At 39.5% G+C, this 17,404-nt stretch overlaps 1 long non-coding RNA gene across 1 annotated transcript in view; it reads left to right on the top strand.

The window, feature by feature from the left end:
* LOC129393188 (uncharacterized) overlaps positions 1-15,954 on the top strand; it is a 93,653-nt gene extending 77,699 nt beyond the window's left edge. The window contains exons 5-6 of the long non-coding RNA XR_008619893.2: positions 3,781-3,910; positions 14,806-15,954. This is a non-coding gene — a long non-coding RNA (uncharacterized LOC129393188). The remainder of the gene's footprint in view (positions 1-3,780; positions 3,911-14,805) is intronic.
* The last annotated feature ends 1,450 nt before the right edge of the window (positions 15,955-17,404 follow it).

Raw genomic sequence — 17,404 nt, forward strand, 5'->3', positions numbered from 1 at the left:
TTAATTGTGTTACTCAAGTTCTCTATAGTCTTATTTCATTTTTCCTTTCTTTATTTTGTCATTTCTTGAAACATGTCATAAGTTTCCCAACATAATTGTGGATGTGTCTATTTTTTATATTAATTTTTGCCTTATTTGTGTGTTGTTAGTTACATATTTATAGTGGATATATTCTTGACTGGCTTTCCACCATTAAAGAAATCAATGTTTGTCCCATATAATATATTTTACATTGAATTATGTCTGGTACAGGGTTATTATTGCTACTTTTGCCTTTCTGTTAGTGTTTATCTGATATATTTTATCCACCCCTTTTCATTGTATATTTTTGGTCACATTTTCTGGTGTGTCTCTTGAATGAAACCTATAGCTAGACTCTACTTACATACCGGAATACCTCTGTGTTTTATTAGCAAAGCTTATCAATCAATTAATGCTACTGTTATCACTGATACGTTTAGACATATTAATGTCATTTTATTGTATGTTTTCTTTTTCCATACTTTCTGGTTTCCTTTTTGTTTCCTTTTCTGCCTTTTGCTACATTGATGGATCATTGTTTGTTCTATTTATCTTTCCTCTGTTGGGAAGTTGTTCATTCTAAATCCTTACCTTTGTGACCAAAAAAGATGTATGCTAAGATGAATCTTTAGTTTCCTAGCATACATACTTTTCTAACATACATTTTATCTTCAAAATTTACAGTATTATTGTGATCTCAACATACAGGGCAAGAACATTTGCACACTTTTGCCTCCCTCCAGGTGTAGCTTGCTTAGGCTGCCTGTCTCTGCCCTATGTTGGTACCTTTCTATGGCCCTACCTGTACTTGGAGCTCAGCCCCCACAGGTTGTGAGCAAATGGCTCTGTTGTCTGTGTTGAGTGCAAGATGAACCGCATTCATCTTGCAGTTCAAGATGCAATTGTCCAATAATTATCTTGAAGACTGCCATAACACTCTCTCCTGTTCCTTGGGCTTTTTGTCTCTGGGGCTGGAGCTCCCTGGAACATATCCTGGCTGGACAGCATGTTTAACAGCTAAGATTTCCCCCATTTACTTTTCTCCATAGAGCTGCTCCTGATTGATTTTATACCAAGGATTCTTCAAAATTTCTGGTGCATTGATTAGACTTTTTTTTTCCCATACGATTACGGATTTTTTTTTTTTTTTGCTTTGTTCTAACATTATCCCATAATTATCATGGGATAATTGTGGTGATGGAAGCATATGTACTTAGACTGTCATTTTGACCCATTCTTATTTCCCTCTATGTTCTTTTTTACTCTGTACCAGCCACATTCGTCTAATAATGACCCTACGGGCACATATGCTTTGCTTTTCTTCCTCCAAGCCTTGCTTATTCTAGTGAGACGCTTGCTACATATTTCTTGTATTATTCTTTGTTTATCTTAAGGGTTTTCTGTTCCTTGAAGGTTTAGCTTTTCCTCACATTTAAATGTTAATATTTTCCTCCACTCAATTCTTATGGTCCTAAATTTGAATCTCTGTTATGAGCAAGTTGTAGCATAAATAAGAATTTAATATTTGCGGGCCAGGCACAGGGGCTCACACTTGTAATCCCAACACTTTGGGAGGCCAAGGTGAGAGAATCACTTGAGCTCAGGAGTTCAAGACAAGCCCGGGAAACATGGCAAAACCCCATCTCTAACTAAAGTACAAAAAAAAAAGCTGGCTGTGGTGGCGTGCACCTGTGTCTCAGCTACTCAGGAGGTTGAGGTTGGAGGATCGCTTGAGCCTGGGAGGTGGAGGTTGCAGTGAGCCGAGATCACAGCACTGGACTCCAGCCTGAGTGACAAAGTGAGACCCCATCTCAAAAAAAAAAAAAAAGAATTAAATATTTGTGAACTTATTACCTCTTGAGAACAGAGTATGTTATCTTTCCTCTCTTTGGATTCCCATTGCACATAACAATGCCATCCTTATAGCGGGTGAAACATTTGTGACTAAAATTGAATTAATTTGAATTTATGACCAGCTCCTATCAATAACAGAAAATTCTTCTATATAGTGTGCTTGGACTGAACAGTTCTATGATCATTGTTTATTTATTGTATTATGTAGTATTTTTTATAACATCAAATATTTGTTGAGAAGCATAGTGAAGCATAATAAAATAAATTACGCTGGTGATTAACTTTTGTCCTTAAATTGAATTGACATCTTTGTCACCCCCCCCCCCCGGCATTTTCATATGAAGAACCCCAAGAAGAATATTAAAATATTAGAATATTTCTTCTTTGCTCATTACTTATAGACATTAGCTGCTATCAAGTATTTTCTTAAACAATGCTATCTACGCAGCACACACACCCTTAATCTCGTGCAGGGAGTGCTACGCTGAGGCGAATCCTTATTTATGACAACACTGCCCCCTAATCATTCACGCTGCTCAACCTCATCACAGGTCTTTCCATCAGAGTGTGTCTCCATGGTAACACAAGCCAGATTTGGCCATTTGGTTATGGCTTGGAACACAAAGGTCACTTGAAGGTTTATGACATTTGGATTTTGGAACACATTTACAAAACTACAAATTCTACTTGGTTTTGACATTTGGATGCAATCTTTATTAATAGTATCTTTCCCTTGGCATACATACATGTTTCCATTTGGATTATGTTTGTTTATTGGACAAAAGCAGCCAATGTAACCAAGTTTAATAAAATTCACCATTTTTCTTCATTACATTTCTTTCCAGAAAATAATACTTTGTGCTTAAAAAGTGCTATGCAACAAAATCATTTGAAAATATAAATCACTGAGATTGCTAAAAATATCTCGAACTGCCAAAACTAAAAGGTTGATTACTGATTTATCATGTTCTCTTTTACCTCAATATCTAATTATGTTTTAAACATGTATTGAAGTGGGATAACATAATTATTCAATTTGTCAACATACATTGCTATCTTTTTATGTCCAGAAAGTATTTGATTTGTAGATAGAAAGAACAAATGTATTTTTATTGAAATATAATCATTTGCATTTAAATGGGAGAGTGTCTAAAAAAAGGAAACCTTTAAGTCTTTAAGAAAGAAAATGTTTAAAATCTTCAGTCTTGTAAAAGAAAATTTAAATATTAGGAAAAGCATATTTGTTTGTGGATAATAAGCCTCAATATGAGAGTCAATACTTTTCAAATATATCTATTTAAAATAATAATAGCGTGAACCCTGGAGGTGGAGCTTGCCGTGAGCCAAGATCGTGCCACTGCACTCCAGTGTGGGCAACAGAGTGAGACTCCATCTCAAAATAATAATAATAGCTAACACTTCCTAATCACTTTCTATGTGCCTGGTTCTGTTTTCAATACTTTGTAGATATTAAATCATTTAATCCTCACAGTGACTCTATTTTACCAATTATCTCCATTTTACTAATGAGAAACTAATACACAGAGACATTCATACTTGCTAAAAGTTATACAACTAGTACCGGTATAATCAGGTTTCAAATCCAGGTAGTCTGGTTCTGAAGCCTAAATTAGCCTCTAAATTGAGGGGATTACAATGAAAATTTACATAAGATTATTTCTTCAGAATTAAAAAACACCTTGAGGCCAGGTGCAGTGTCTCACACCTGAAATCCCAGCACTTTGGGAGGCTGAGGCTGAAGGATCACTTGAGGCCAGGAGTGTGAGACTAGCTTTTCTCAACAATTTACTTCACAAGGAACCTAAAAGTAGGCAGTTAAGGACCAGTACAGTGGTTCTACAATACCTTCAAGAGACAATGATTTCCTCTTGAATTTCTTCTTAGTCATCCTCAGTGAGTGCCTTATCAAGCTTATTACTTCATGGTGACAAGAGGGCTGCACTTGATCCAACATCACTTTTGGATTCCAGTAAGCAAGAAGAAGAAGAGCAAATGAGAAAAAGATATAAGCCAGGTGAGTTGCTCCCCTTTAAAGAACTTTTTCAGAAACCCCTCACAGTGATTTTAGACACTGCAGTTACCTAAAACTTTTGTATGAACAAACTGAGTAGCAAAGAAAGCTGATTAAAAAAAAAAGGGGGGCCAGGTGCGATGGCTCATGCCTGTAATCCCAGCACTTTGGGAGGCCAAGGTGGGTGGATCATGAGGTCAGGTGTTCGAGGCCAGCCTGGCCAACATGGTGAAACCCCGTCTCTACTAAAGATACAAAAAACTTTGCCAGGCATGGTGGCATGCACCTGTAATCCCAACTACTCAGGAGGCTGGGGCAGGAGAATCACTTGAACCCAGGAGATAGAGGTTGCAGTAAGATAAGATCGCACCACTGCACCCTAGTCTGGGTGACAGGGTGAGACTCATCTCCAAAAAAAAAAAAAAGAAAGAAAAAAGAAAAAAAGATAGGTCTGTGACTGAGTATATTGCCACTCTGATGAAAATCAGAATCTAAGAGTAAAGAAAGATTATTGAGGCAGGTCTAGAATAGCCTTTGCTCTAGAGCTAGTTTGTCCTCTTACTAAGATATGGCCCTTTGTGTACTCTGTGTGTTCAACAATGAGCATTCTCACCTTGGCTAGTCAGGACTCAGCTGCTTGGAAATGTTCAGTTTACAACTCCCTGGAAATTTCATCCTAAAGGGCTTTTTTTTTTTCTTTTTTTCTGGGTAGCTCCCTCCACTCCAGGACCTTTTCTGGAAAATTCTAGCCTTTTCAACCTCCATGTACTCCAATCTCTGACAACTCAACTCAGGGACACTGTGACATTCTGCTTGGGTTTCCCCTTCTTATGATACAGTTCTGAAATCCTTCCTGTCAATCATCTGAAGCAACTGAGGCCTCATGCAACTCATTTCCCTTGTCCCAGGTGTCATACTGAGTCAGTAGAAAAATTCCTGAAGAATTCCAGATACCTCCTAAATGTGGTATATGATCTATAAGTCATTAATCCTCTGCTATAAAAGAGACCAGGCTTCCATAAACAAACTCCAATAGTTCACAGTCTTTGGAAAATGATTATTATTTATCACTTTAAAGTTACGATTATGTAAATATATCACATCTCATAATAAATGTGCTATTAAATATTTGCTTTTTAACATTAAGGAATAGGTTACTACTTTTGAGAGCTTTACAGATAATTTTATAATAGGCCTGAAGAGGAATGCCATGTGACTAGGATTCACAAATCCTGCTGTAAGTAAAACTACTTCATGCCAGATAGACTGTGAAATGGGAGAGTTCCCTGACCTCCATCACAGAACACGCAACAGGGTGTGGCTCATCTGTTTGGCCACCACACTCTCAAACCCCTTACAAGAGGCGGAGCAGGCAGACGGGCAGATGCAGGAGCTGAGGTGCACACTTTCGGGCTCTAGCACCATGGTAGCATCTAGGGATGGGTGTCTGTGACTCCCAAAGCCCCAGTGGATCTGTTACTGTGCTCCTTTAGCTCTGCCATCTTCAAACTTTAAGTGTTAACCAGTTCAGTGCCCTCTTGGTACTCGGGTCCTTGTCTGGCATCCAGGAAAAATCAGGTCACATATGGACTTGAAAGATGGTGAATGCAGGGATTTTACTGAGTGGTGGAGGTGGCTTTGGCAGGATGGATGGGGAGCTGGAAAGGGGATGGAGTGGGAAGATGCTCTTCCCCTGGAGTATGGCCATCCCACAGCTGAACTCCTCTCCAACCATCCCCAGCGGAACTCCTATCAACGTTCAGGTGCTCTTCCCCTGGAGTTTGTCCATCCCACAGCTGAACTCCTCTATAACCATCCTCAGCTGAACTCCTCTCAATGTTCAGCTGCTCCTTATCTTCTCTCCTCTACAACCATCCTCAGCTGAACTCCTCTCAATGTTCAGATGCTCCTTCTCTTCTCTCCTGCTCTGCCATGCCACTTTTCTGTTCCTCTGCTCTTTTGCTCATCTGCTTGTCTCCTCATCTGCTGGTGGAGCCTGTTGTTTGGGGTTTATGTGAGTACAGGATACAGGGGTATGGTGGGCCAAAAAGGCAAAATTTGGGTTCAAAAACAGGAATGCCTGTTCCCATTTAGGGCTGCAGGTTTCCAGGCTTGAGGATGGGTTATTTGCCAGGCAACCACCCTCTTCTACCCAGTATTTCCTTGCTTCCTGTCTGTATCAACTGCAGTAACTTTTATAATCATATTAAAGATATTTTAATAATAAATACAATTATGGTAATTTAGGGTAAATTATAATGTTTCATACAGAATTCTTTCGTGGTTGTGCTTTTGTTTTTGTTTGTGTTTGTGTTTTGTTGACCACTCAAAGTGCTTTTAACCAGCTCTCTAGTTATGCCTAGCTCAAGGAATTGAAGATGTTAGCTCTCATGTAGAAGAAATAACTGTGCACAGAATGATTCGATCAGTAGCAAAAAGACTGGCTTGCACAACATCTCTTCTCCATCTCTCTTATCTTGGGATCACACCTAAGAGAGATCAGTTAATTCCACCAGGTGAAGAAGGCAGGCTGGAAGGTGCTGTTTTCTAGACATAATTTCCTGGATTGGACAAACGCTGCAGATACAGGTTCTAGGAGGGATGTCAGTCAAGCAGAGAGAGCTGGGAATCCAGAGCCTAGGAAAACAGACATAAGGCACCCTGTGGCAGGGAAGGGGGATTCTACACAGCTAACAGAAAAGAAGCACATGTAATTCCAAAGTGGATGCTATTTAGGATCAGGTAAGCAGAGAGAGCTTGTATGCAGGAAAATCTATCACAGCAAGAAACCGGCAAGGACTCTAGGATTCAGAGCAAGAGAGCCAGTCTCTTGAAACAAGACTAGAAAGAGGAATGCATTCCATATATCTAGAAGGACGATGGTACTACAACAGGGACAAGGCAGAAAACCTCAGATTTGAGTTGAATCAGCCACAGAAGGATCCATTCAGGGTCTCAGAGTGTCGGGCAAGAACTCCTCCTTCCATCCCCTGTAAAGGTTGATTTGACCTTTTAGGCTTTTGTGAAGCTGAGTCCAGTGGAAGGAGTCCAGAAGCAGAGCTATGGGAAGAAAAAGACGATACTGCATGAGAACCCTGGCAGGAGATGAAACCACCAGCCTTCCTGCCATGTGCTCAAATGTCTTATCTTTAGAATAACTTTTAGGGAGTCTTTTAGAGGATCTGTTAATGTGAAATATGCTACCAGAGAGGTGACATACTAAGCCCCTAAGAGATCAGTCATTAGCATGTATTAGTTTACCAGATTAGCCATTAGTTTCCAACAGAGAAAGTAAAGGCCTGAGGGAATAAAATTCAGACATTTAGATTTAAAGGAGATTTAAAGGGAATAGAGTTCCAGAGCAGGTAATCTAATACATGTTACAAATCAGGGAGAAAGTTGTCCTTTATGTTCCTCGTTGTGCATTTCCTTCTAAGCCAACATGCCTTGAGAATTTACTATGTGCTAGGCATGTCCAAAGCACTTTAAATAGATTAATTCATGTAACCCTCCAATCCTATTGGTACATTTTATCATTTTTACTTTAGAAATGGAAATATTGAGGCTCAAAAAATTTCCCAAGATTACATAGCTGGTAAGTGGCAGAACCAGGATTCAATCTGTGTCTGATGGCCCAAATATTCGTACAGTAAAAGGTCTTTCAAAGTCCAAGTGAGAGGCGTTGATGTTTTCACTAGGGAAGGTGTCATTGGCAACAGTGAGATAGAAGTGGAGCAAAAAGAAAGTATCACACAGAACAGATCAATAGTCAACCAGTATTTGTTGGGTGCCAGTCATTACCAGAGATTGTGCTAGGTACTAGGAATACTGTCACTGAGAAACCAGATGTGATCCAGACTTCATGGGGCTCATAGCCTTACAGGGAAAGAACATTCCTACACTACAACCATAGTGATTTAACAAACAAACAAACAAACCTACAAGTAAGTATAAACTTTACAAAGGGTTGAAAATAGAGGTACCGGGTGAGGCTACCATCAACAGAGGTAACACTTCTGTTTTGGTAACTGTCATATTTAAGCAAAAGGAAGGAATTGAAATAATTCTGAAGTACACCCATCTGTAATCTCAGCTACTCAGAGAGCTGAGGCAGGAAGTCTGCTTGAGGCCAGGAGTTCAAAACTAGCTTAGGCAATATAGCGACACCTCATCTCTCTAAAAAAAATATAATAAAAGGTATTCTAAAGGTTAGAGAGAATGAGGATAGGAAAATCAGGGAGTAGGGCAATTTGCAGGAAGGGGAAAAATGTGCTGAGATGGATTTATGATGGTAAATTCAAGGTGAATTTGAAACATCCAAGAATTATCCACTAAACAACCAAAGATACAGGCCAGGTACCAGAAGCAAGGGAAAGAGATGCTGTTGTGAGCCCTGGAGAACCACTTTGTACACAGCCAAGCTGCATACAATGCAAGAAGGGTCTCAGAGCTCCCCCAGATATGATCTTCAGTCTGTGTCCATGTCTAGGGCTGCCCATGTGGTAGTGGTGGGGAAGGAGAGGTCATGGAGGGTAAAAACCAAAGTTGGTAGCAGCATCTGGTATCTGAAACTAAGAATCACTCAAAAATTTCACAATTCTTCTCTTTAAATAACAACAATAGCTAAAATTACCTGTGTCTATTGTGCCTGGATACAATCTAGTTTAGTTCTCTTTACAACACCATAAAGAAATCACTGTTATTAGATCCCCAATGTAACACCAAGAAAATTTAAGTTCAGGAAAGGTAAGTAACTTCCGTATCTCTATAAAGGCTGTATCCAGGATTAAAGATTCAAACTCGGGCCTGAGCTTTAAGGACTACAGATCAAGAGGAGGAGGAATAAAATGACTTTTCCTTTCTTAAATTCCTGGTGTGAAAGGGTAGAATGAAATTCCCAGCCAGGCACAGTGGCTCACACCTGTAATCCCAGCAGTTTGGGAGGCCAAGGTGGGAGGATCACCTGAGGCCAGAAGTTTGAAACCATCCTGGCCAACATGGTAAAATCCTGTTTCTATTAAAAATATAAAAATTAGCCAGGCATGGTGGTGCATACCTGTAATCCCAGCTACTCAGGAGGCTGAGGCACAAGAATCTCTTGAACCCAGGAGGCAGAGATTGCAGTGAGCTGAGATCGTGCCCCTACACTCCAGCCTGGGTGACAGAGCAGATTCTGTCACAATTAATTAATCAATTAATTATTTAAAAGAATGAATTGTCTTATTTTACCTGGCAAAAGCAAGATGTATGACTTTATACCCCAATGCTACTAGAGGAGAACTTCATTAGTCTGCATCCCTCAGAATCTAAGGTACCTTAGATACTTTGTCAGACCCCGATAGTCTGAATTTTGTCTCATCTTCTCAACCTTTCAATTGATTGAGATAATGGGTACTCCCTCTGTGTGTTCAAACTAACCTTCCCTTTGTGGTTGCTTCCATAAGAGATTGGAAGATGGGAAGGAAAAATACAGAAGGAGACATAAAAGGATATCTAATACTGGAAAAATCAGCTTATCAAGAAACGCTCCCAAAATATCCTTGGAAATACTCAGATGTTGTACCAGGATAACCAAATGCAGAAGGAAGAGCTGTCTCTCTTTCTTAGCACTCACTAGAAGCGGAGAGTAACCATGGGGAAATTACCTAAGCTCTTTAACCTCTGTTCTTCCATCTATGTAGAAAGGCTACCCTGAAAGTCACCCTGTGGAGTTCTTGTAAGGATTTGATGAGATAATGCTTATGTGTTCTCCGTACGGTGTGTGGTGCTGAACAAGGCCTCATTAAATGTGTGTGTGTTTAAAAAAAACAGGTAATATATATGAAAGCTTCTATAAGCCCTAAGTGCTATATAAATGTGACTATTTTTTAAACAAAGAGAAAAAATAGACTTAGTTGTGTAATGTGAATATGCAGACATCTAGGAAGATCTCTTTCTATCCGAAATATTGATGTCACTGATTCTCTTTAAGGCCTTTTCTATTTGGTCATGCTTAAAGTAATAGTATCTAAAAGCTACTTAGTATTTTCTATGCAAACGTGCCATTGCAGAATTGAGTAATAAAAGTTGCACCTTTGAAAACAATATGAAACATTTAAGCACCAATGACCTAGTAGCCTCATCTAGCTTTGTGATTCGTTATCATGCAACATCAATGTTTCCATTGTCACTCTGCTGTTTCAGATAACAATGCCATCTGGACACTAGCCTGCTGGCCATTTAAGAGATTAGGGGCTTTTTTTTCCCTCCTTAGTCTACGACTGTGTTCATTCCCAGCTATACAGTTACCATTTGTAAATCAGTGAAGCAAGAAATTAAGGACACACTAGCAGCCCTGCCTGTGGAATACCAATAAAGACAAAGGTGTAGAGTTGCTTTGCTGCCTTATTGCTGCCTACCATACACCTAACTAAAACATCACTCCTCCAAATGAGCATAGTTATCTCAGTCACCAGGAGGAATAAATGAGGCACAGTGATAACCAGATTAGGATACAATGAAATAAATTTTCTGGATTTTATAGTATGAAAATGAAAACCTGTTTATTTTCTAATGCTTTGTTTTCATGTTTTTGTGGTTTGATTCTTAGGTTAATTTAGATTTTAATTCTATGCTGTCTGGGGTGGTTCCCTAGCTTTGCTTTGAAGTGCAAATTGTTCTGCACAAATGACACCTGATAATTAGGAAACAAGGGGGTAAGAAAGTTGTTGAAATACAACTGAGCGATTCTCTTTGTATGGAAGAATCAAAATCTACCTTTCTGGTTAGTTACACTCTCACTGCAGATGCTCTGATGAACTGTCTCATCAGTAAGAAGCCACCAGCATGTCTGTATCCTGCCAGTATATTGTGTACAACATATATTCTTCCCTCTTAAAAATCCAGGGCACGCAAAAGAAACAGATTCATACGTAACAACATTTGGGAAATGACACAAAATCCTCAAACTCCAAATAGTTTTCTAGGTCATTGGACCATTCTTCCAAGTGTTCTGGGAACAGAAAATATTAGTCCATTGACATGTAAGATTTTTTGTGTTGGGAAATTACCCTAACAGACATTATGATGTAATAGAATGCTACAATAATGAAAACTGCATGGCTGTGGCAAAGTAATCAGCAGACAGAATGAACAGCCCTGAAATTTATTTGAAAATAGAATGTACATAGGGAAGGGATGCATTTATTTCATAAATTATATGGGAAATTGGCTAATTACTTGAAACAATAAACAAGAGCTTCAGCTTATAACATGCCCCAATTAAATTCCAAATGAGGAACTAAACATAATAAAGAAAGCCAGTAGAAAACTAGAAGAAAATGTGAAATAAATAATTAGTTTAGTGGGGCAAGGACTTTCTGATATAAACATAATGGAAGACACTATAAATGTTTAAATGATGACAGGTTTACATAAACCAGTATCCACTAAAAGAAACTAGGACTCTTTGGAAAAATGGCAGATTCGAGGGCTGGGGTAAGAAAGTACAAGATGGGTCTAGAACATCTCATTGTGCCAGAAAATAAGAGCTTAAAGAATATGAAGATATGTCCAAATGATATAGGAACTTCCACTGGCCATGTCTGGGATTATTTGAACATAAATATAAATGATAATAATAGATTATACCCTATCGAATCAATTAGGTATCCATGAGTCTATATTGATATAAATTAATAATGAATAATTAAAATTTTGAGGGAAAGTAGGATAATGTAGTGATATAGGAGTTAAGAAGAAATTATTTAGGCAGATAGTGAGGGTAAGACAGCCCACAGTACTGCTTTCCTTTTAATAAAAAGCAGCCTCCAAATCATTTCTTTTCTAACAAAAAAAGCAGCCTGCAAAATAGAGCTGCAAGCATAGATAAGCAAGCTCGAAGCTTGCATAGGTGAATGCTGGCAGCTGTGCGAACAGGGAAAGGCTACCTGGGGGCCAGGCATGTGTAACATGGCGGCTCCATCTTCCCTTTCTTTCGTCAACCACGTGTACAATAAGGAACAGACAACATGGCCCTGGACAGGTAGAGAACTGATCTGCAAAATAAAAGATTAGGGTGGGGTGGCCAGCTTCTTCACGTGCTATGTAAATGGCACATCTGGTCCAACCAATTTTTGGACCCTGTGTAAATCAGACACAGCCTCCTCAAGCTAGTCTATAAAACCTCCACCCTTCCCTCTCCCGCAAGCGATTCTGTTTTTCTTTCAGCTATTAAACCTCTACTCTTTTTCTTTTTCTTTTTTTTGAGACGGAATCTTGCTCTGTTGCCCAGGCTGGAGTGCAGTGGCTCCACTCTTAAACTCACTTCTTGTGTGTCTGAGTCCTCGATTTCCCTGGCCTGAGATGACAAACCTGGGATATTTACCCCAGATAAAGTCGAATGATGCTGCTTCAGTAGGATAACACAGCTTCAAAATCCTTCCCTTCAAAACACCGTTACTGAACCAAACTTAGGTCTGCCCACCCAATGAAACAAAGCCAAACGCTAATATCAGGATTTGCAGCAAGAGAAAAGTGAGGCATTTATTGCAGGGCGCTCGTGCTTAAGACCTGAACTCCCCAATGAGTTACATGTAAGGGTTTTTAAAGGCAGTGAGGCAGGGGTTCCAGGCAAACTCATAAATCTATACATGGAGGTTATATATTGATTCGACTTAAAAAAAAGAAAAACGGACATTTTGAAGCGGGGGCCTACAGGTCGTGGGTGGATTCAAAGATTTTCTGATTTGTGATTGGTTAAGGACAAAAAGATTTGTCTAAAAATTTGAGGTCAGCAGAAAATAATGTTAGCTGTGGCCCGTGGGTTTTACCCCCTCCAGGCCCATCAGGAAGAAATTTAGAAGAAAGAATGGTGGTCACAGTTCAATCCTCGGTTCCCTCTATGTGCCAGTGGATGGCATTTTCCATCTCATGGGAAATGGGGTTTCTGAAAAACAACTCGGGGACATATGTTAAGCTGTTATCTTTTGTTTCTATAGGAAACCATCTTGTGACTCTAACTTCCTTGTCTGTTGTTTTAAGCTACTATTACCTTCTTGCTTATCAAGTTGCTCATTTACTTCTCCAGGCTAGCTAGGTGCCTGGAATTTCCTTTGAAATCACTCAAGATTTCCCTTTCTTTCCATGCTTGTGGGGGATGGGGCGTTGGGCTGGCAGGCCCCTGAGAGGGATCATTCCTCCATCTGAATACTATACTCACTAAAGACAAAAGGGAAAAGATAAACTTTACAGTGAAGCATCCTGACAGATATCACCTTAATCAAATGTTTAATGTGCCAATCACTAGTAATAGGACAAATCTAGGTAGTGTTCTGCCTGGTAAGAGATGATGAGAAGACTAGAGCCTGCCCTCTGTGATATCCCTGACAAAGGTGCATAACCTGAATTTAATCATGAGGAAACCTCAAAGAAACTCATGAAGGACATCCCAAAATATAATTGATGTGTAATCTTCAAAAGTACCAAGGCTGTGAAAATCAAGGAAATACTGAGGAACTGCTCTAGATTTGTGGACACCAAAGAGACGTGACAATAATATGTAATGCGATTCTCAATTAATCATTTTACTAAAATACATTGTTGGGACTATTGGTGAAACTGGAATGGGGTCCGAAGATTAGATAACGATGATGTAGCATGTTAACTTCCACCAATTTTCCATGGTGGTATGGTAATTATGTAGAAGAATATCTTTGTTTATAGGAGATGCACTAAAGCATTCAGAGGTGGCGAGGCCTCCTGTAGGCAGCTTAGTCTCAAATGTTTCATGAATAAAAACATTCTTGCAATTCTTTATAAGTTTGAGATTGTTTCAAAATAATAATAACCTTAACCAAAGAACAAGTGTATCTGTTCCAAATTCTCTTTTCCCTTCTGCTAGTTAGGTACCTCTAAATATTGTGTTTGTATCATAATATATTTTTGGTATATCTGTTACCACAGTTTAATCTTCCCTTGCACAAATTTAAATGTCAAGCAATAGGGAAATTATTATGCCATGGCCATATCCTAGAACATTATAAATATTTTTAAGTGTTTTTGTTTTGACAAATAGGTAACAACATGGGAAGATTCTCTTTGTGTTCTATTGTTTTAAAATGAGAGTAAAGTAAAATAGTATTTAAAAAATTAATGTGATTCTGAAAATACTTTTACAACCTAAAAGGAAATATGCACTTCAACCAAGGTTATATCTTGGTAGTGTGAATATAGGTGATTCATTTTCATTTTTGTTTTGGCATTATGTCTCAATTTCCTATAATGACCATTCATTTGTAAACAAAGCATTGAAATTGCAATAGCAATTAATATAAAGTGATATGAAGAGGAATAAGAAAAAACTGTTGATTAAAGAATGAAAGAGCACAGGGAACTTCACCTGAAAATATGGTATATGGTATATTGAGTGTTTTGAATTAAAGATCAGACAGACCCACCAAGAACAATGGAGAACAATCCATCTCAACCCCCACACCCCCAAATCCTCTCCCTATCCCAAAGCACAGATAAAGTTGTCTTATCTACCTAAAATCTAGACCTAACAGAGAAGAAAACAATAACCTCTGGTCCTTTCTCTTAAGTTTTCATTTGCTGAACCCCTATCACAGGAAGGAAGACTAAAGTCTGACAACAAACCTGGATAAATTTTTGTCACAACCTTTATCCACTCTGAGGGCCCAACAGACTTTGCCCTAAACCATTGTATGTTCTTCAAGCCCACTGAATTCCCCTAAAAATTATTTACTATTTCCATAAAATGATCCACACTTTTCCCTAAGAAGTAGGGTATGTAAGAGGCTGTATCCCATTGGGACATTAGGCAGTCACTCTGTGATTCTCCCTGTGCACATGGTAGTAATAAATCTGCATGCCTTTTCTCTTATTAATCTTCTTGTTAGTTGATTTTTCAGCAAACCTTCCAAGAGCAAAGGGGACACTTTCCCTTCACCCCTGCAGAGGACATCTCCGAGGAAGTGAAACATTGGTGGATATATGATAGAAATCATCATGGTAAAGAAAGTATTACAGTAAGACTGAAAACCAACCATTTTGCCCAAGGGACAGACCCTCAGCTGTGACTCTGCACCTGATCTCTGTGGCTTTGCTGAAATGTAGCTTTAACCCTGGAGTACCCTAAAGGTGAGCACCAGCGCGATGGAGAGGTGAGAGCACAGACTTTGGCTGTTGGCCTCAGTTTCTTCCTCTGCAGTTTGGTGTGAAGCTCAGAGATGGTGCATGGAGCCCCCAGAGATAGTAGCTGGCACCTAGAGACCCATGCCCTGCTTGGACCACACCTCTGCTGGTGCAGGGAAACCTGGGCAACCCGAGGTGGACAGACCAGTTCTACTGGAAGCTGGTCCCCATCACCTGTACTTTTCCCACAAAAGACTCCCTTCCTTATCCCCTTCCTCACTCACCCACAAAAGAACCCTTTCCTTATCCATGACCTGTACTTTACCCACAAGAAACCCCCTTCCTTACCCACTCCCTTCCTTACTCAATCTGGCCAAGGGCAGATTGCAGGGCTCAGAGTGCAATAAAGAAGGGTCAGTAATCCACAAATCCAAATATTCAGTTTCCTGGCAGACGTAGAATCATTCATATTCTTGAATCAAAAGGATCTGTTCACGATTAGAAAAAAAAATTCATCTAACTGCGTTTTTCATTAATAGAAACGGCATATAGAAATCCTCTAGAACAACATCATACACCATAGAGTTGACAATTCATCATGCTCTATTCTAGGCTCGGCTTCAGCGTATTTGAAATCAGCTAGGAGGCTTCTGTTGATACAAAATACAGTATTTGTAGACTGATCTAGTCCTGCGGCAGGTGGTAAAGAAGTATGAACTGAAACTGCCATATGGCGGTGTGAAGGAAATGTTTCTCTCCAGAGAAATACTTGAAAGTGTCATAAAAACAGTAAAAACATTTAACAGCTCAAAAGGCTTAAATTCAGTATATACAGAAACTGTGTCAACTTTGGAGTCAGGCTGCTTTCATTAAAATCTCAGCAGATAGATGATAACTTTCACTCGCGTCCATGTGAAGAGACCACTAAACAGGCTTTGTGTGAGCAATAAAGCTTTTAATCACCTGGGTGTGGGTGGGGTGAGTCCGAAAAGAGAGTCAACGAAGGGAGATAGGGGTGGGTCCGTTTTATAAGATTTGGGTAGGTAAAGGAAAATTATAGTCAAAGGGGGGTTGTTCTCTGGCGGGCAGGAGTGGGGGTCACAAGATGCTCAGTAGGGGAGCTTTTGAGCCAGGATGAGCCAGGAGAAGGAATTTCACAAGATAATGTCATCAGTTAAGGCAGGAACAGGCCATTTTCATTTCTTTTGTGGTGGAATGTCATCAGTTAAGGCAGGAACCGGCCATCTGGATGTGTATGTGCAGGTCACAGGGGATATGATGGCTTAGCTTGGGCTCAGAGGCCTGACAATACCCAGGCAGGTAAGTAATGTGACTTTGTGCAAGTGACTTAAACTCTGGAGGCTTTGGTTTCCTCATAGAAAAGAGGGAATAGACCCTTGGGATTATAGTGAAAATGAAAAGAAATAGTGTATATACAGCAACTAGCCTAGTCTCTGGTCTATGTGGAAAACGCTTGATAAGATTATCATTGTCATTATTGTTTTTATATTATGAATACATTTGTTGTGTTACATATAATTCACGTCTACCTTCTGTGAAAGTATGTATGGGCATACAGATGGAGATGGTAAGAGAAAAGAGGAAGAGAAAGAATCAGAAAAATATAAGCCTGATTCACCCTCCCAATCCTGCTACTCAAACCTTTTATTCTATGCCCAGTCTTCCCCATCTCCATAAATGGAATACCATCCACCCAGTTGCTCAAGCCAAATATTTCAGAGTCAATGTAAATATTTCCCTTTCCCTTACTGGCTGGCCACTGTCTATCTAATTTCAGTCATTATAATCTCATCATCATCTCTCCCTGGATTTTATATTTTTATTTAGCTTCGTCTTCCTAAATCTTCTCCCTGCTTTCATTCAGAGTCCCCTCTAACCACACAAAACCAGAACTTCCTTCTTAAAATAGAAATTGGATCACATCTCTCTTCCCGACTGGAAACCCTTCAGTGACTTCTCATTGTACTTCAAGTAAGATGCAAACACCTTTCCAGGGCCTCCAAACCCCTGCACAGTTGGGTTCCCAATACTCCCTAACACCACCTCCTACACCCTCCCTGACTATATTTCAGTCCCTTGAACAAGCCAAGCTCCTTTCCACCTCACAGCCTGTGCACAAATTGTTCTCTCTGCCTGGAACACTCTTCCGTTTTTGCATAAATGTCTGATTCCTTTCTGACCTTCAAGCCAGAATTTCAAGGTCAATTGCTCAGAGAGGCCTTCCCAGTACACCAACTGAAGCAGATGACCTCCTCACCTCAGTCATTCTCTAGATCCACATTGTGTCTTAACAGCACATAAAATAACTTGTATTTTATTAGTTTTTCATTTTTTGTGTGTGTC

The sequence above is a fragment of the Pan paniscus genome, chromosome 8, assembly GCF_029289425.2.
Source record: "Pan paniscus chromosome 8, NHGRI_mPanPan1-v2.0_pri, whole genome shotgun sequence".
Classification (NCBI taxonomy): domain Eukaryota; kingdom Metazoa; phylum Chordata; class Mammalia; order Primates; family Hominidae; genus Pan; species Pan paniscus.